Below are 3,342 nucleotides of genomic sequence, written 5' to 3' on the forward strand. Positions count from 1 at the left end.
ATGAGGCTGTGACCACGTGCTACAACTCAGGCGTGGAGCATTAAATAAATAGTGGCCAGAAAGGTACATGTTTTGTGTGCTGCATAAATTATACAGTAGCAGCAGGGTGAAGTATGGAAATGGACAAACAATGCAGGGTACAATAAATGCAAATATAGAAGGAACTTTACCTTTCTGACTCCAGCAAGGACTAAAGCCTTCATTTTTCAACATGGCTGGGATTGTATTTGAACAGTATTACTCCTCAATTGAGACTTACACATGCATATAGTCTTATTTATAGCACAAGCTTTGGGCTTTTTGTGGATGTGTCTTGTGCATTATGTGTACTGCTCATTGGCACAGTTCCTCCATTCAGGACTTTCAGATTGACAGAAGTGTGAAAGCGCTTTGTAGCTGGAATGGAGCTTTAAGGCTGAAAAACTGACTGTAGAGCTGCAGGCGGCTTCATTCAGAAGCCCACTGCTAACGTACTATGTTGACTAATTGAAAGTACTTTTGTCCTCCACTCACATTCTTTCAACTTGATGTAGATTTGAAAGCTCTGCAGTCAAAATTATGTTTTAAAGATGAAAAATTGAGCGTAAAGATGCAGACCCCCATCATCCAGAGGCAACTGCCACTGTACTGTGTGGACTCACTGAAGATGCTCTCCCCTCACCCTCTCTTTCATCACCATGACCAGTTATGCATGCACAAGTCAAAATTCACACCTGTGTACTTGAATTGTGCTTGAAGGATCACATTGGTCCCTGAAGATCGTCCTGATGTGTGCTCAGTGTGGATTCATTCATTCATTCGAAAAGTATGAAGTCTTAATGTAATTTGGGGTGGAGACATTCACAGTGTTTCTTAAAGGGACTGTTTAGCAGCGATCCTCCCTGTGATTTAGATCTGCCCACTGGCTTCGCCGATGAAGGCAAATCTTAACAAATCGAGCAGGATTGTAAACTATGTGGCAAGCCAGTCTGCCACAGACAGAATATTTACTGCATTGTGTTGTCAATAAATACATTTTAAAAAATATATATATATATATAAAACATTTTCCAGCCTCATACATCTGAATGTTACTTGTGATGAGAGATGCCATTAGATTTTGGTGCATAAAAGAGTTCTGGGAAGACCGTGGAGGGCCCAAGCTGAGTGACCATGATATTTGAAGATTTAAGAAACAGAGAAAGGATGAATCTGGAGAGCAAAACAGAGATAAGGGATGATGGGGGGAGCTGAGTAGGAGTGAGTGAAGCCAAAAATGAAAGAAATGAACTGAGAGAACAAGGATCAAAGATGATTGTGTGTGTGTGTGTGTGTGTGTGTGTGTGTGTGTGTGTGTGTGTGTGTGTGTGTGTGTGTGTGTGTGTGTGTGTGTGTGTGTGTGTGTGTGTGTGTGTGTGTGTGTGTGTGTGTGTGTTGGGGGGGGCTGAATGGCGGAAAGTTGCAGGCGAGAGAAGGGGTTCAGTGTTTCTCAGACTACATCTCAGGCTCTCTTTATTCCTCTGAGAGGCATAAACACCTGCTCCCCTGACACTTTGTGCCATCTCGTTGTTCCACTGCAACTGGTTAGGATGATGACGCACAAGGTGTTTAAACATGTGTGTGCGCGCAGTTTTTTTTATGGATTCACGTAGAGACATGAGAGGGACATATAGTTTGTAATCGTCATAATGCAAACATCAATAGCTCGTTGCATTAATTTATGACTTCCTTCTATTAAAAAAAACTGTCGATAATTTGGTGTTGCGACAAATGCACATTTGTTGAGCTGTTGTCAGGATTTAAAACAGGCTGAGATTCCGCTCTGATCAGACGAGGGATTTGCTCTTCTGTTCTTTAATTGAATTTGAATTTAATTAAAGATTATGCTGGAAATGCTGCCCAGCTGTGCACATGTACTTCCAGATTATTCCTAGTAATTCAGTGACAATTAACAAAAGAAAAAAAAAAAAACACTGCTGCAAATAAACCTAAACCCCCAAAGGCCTGAAGCCACCCTTACAGCCAACAATGCAAAATGGCTAGAGGGATGAAATATATTAAACATATGGTGTTTCATCTTTATCAGTAGTGAAATGTAGAAATGTTTAGGTTATCCTTAAATGTAGCCAGAGGAAAGGTTACTGGGTCATTAAAAACAGGAGTTTATGACTTTGGGGTAATGCACGTGTTCATTCAATTTCATGGTAATCTGTTTTTACATTGAAAGGTGTCTTTGTGAGCTGACACTTTGTCCTGAGGTCAAAGCAAGCTCACGAAGAGCTCAGTGAGCTCTGCAATCATGTGGAAGATCCAGATGTTCTAGTGTGAATATTTAAACCAGTTTCCAAAACCGGCTTGTGACTGACAAGTCATTAGCCAATGAGCACATCCCAGATAATCCTATCTGACACTTAGAATGGCCATAATTTACAAAATGGGCTCAGTGATTTAATCAATATAACCAATAACTAGTGGCTGATTCCATAAACTCATCAAGAAGATGTTGTTTCACTTTAGTCCCTGAAGATACATCCATCTGTTTACACCAAATGGCAAGACCAAAAATGCTCATCCATCATTGGTGATGTTATGGTCCACGTCTACGGAATTATATTTATATCAAATGTCCTACACAAGATAAAACATAATCATGAGCAAATAATAAAATTTCACTGGTGCAGGTATTCATTGCATAATATGTGTAAATTCACCAACCCAAATGCATAGAACTCAGCACAAAGCGGCCATCACGCTGCTCTTGAAGCTGAATTCTGCAGCTGTGAATCACTCTGAATTTTGACAGTTTAGAGGACAGAGCCAAAAGGACACAGGGCCCTAATGTGATAGCTAAATTCAACAACCAGCAACCAACCAACTCAGCAACCAAGCGCACAAAGCAGCTATCTGGTGTACAGTATAAAACATGGGTCTAAAAAAGTGAAGCCAACATCAAAGTGTGCTCTTTTCTTTTTTTGTCCACCAGGGGACGATACCTGTAGCCTCAAAAAAGGCTGAAGGCTGAGGAAACGCTCACCCTGACCTCAGAAACCTTTTTTTCTACAGTGGCCCTGAGAGGTCAAATGCACAGGAACCTAAGAAAACCAATAACAAATAGAAAAATGCTGAAACGCATACAAAACACAATAGAAGTTTAATAAAACACAACAGAAATGATTTAGGGGAGACAATAAGGTGATGGAACACCTGCGGACTGCGCTGAGACGCACTGAGGATTCATCGGTGTTGTGAGGGAGAAAAAGATGCAAATTAATGTGTGTTCTAATGACATGGTTCATATAATACTGTAGATACATGTTTGCTATCTTTTACTTTTAGCCTGTTCCATCATGTTATTTTCTCTGC

This window comes from Archocentrus centrarchus, chromosome 20, assembly GCF_007364275.1.
Source record: "Archocentrus centrarchus isolate MPI-CPG fArcCen1 chromosome 20, fArcCen1, whole genome shotgun sequence".
Classification (NCBI taxonomy): domain Eukaryota; kingdom Metazoa; phylum Chordata; class Actinopteri; order Cichliformes; family Cichlidae; genus Archocentrus; species Archocentrus centrarchus.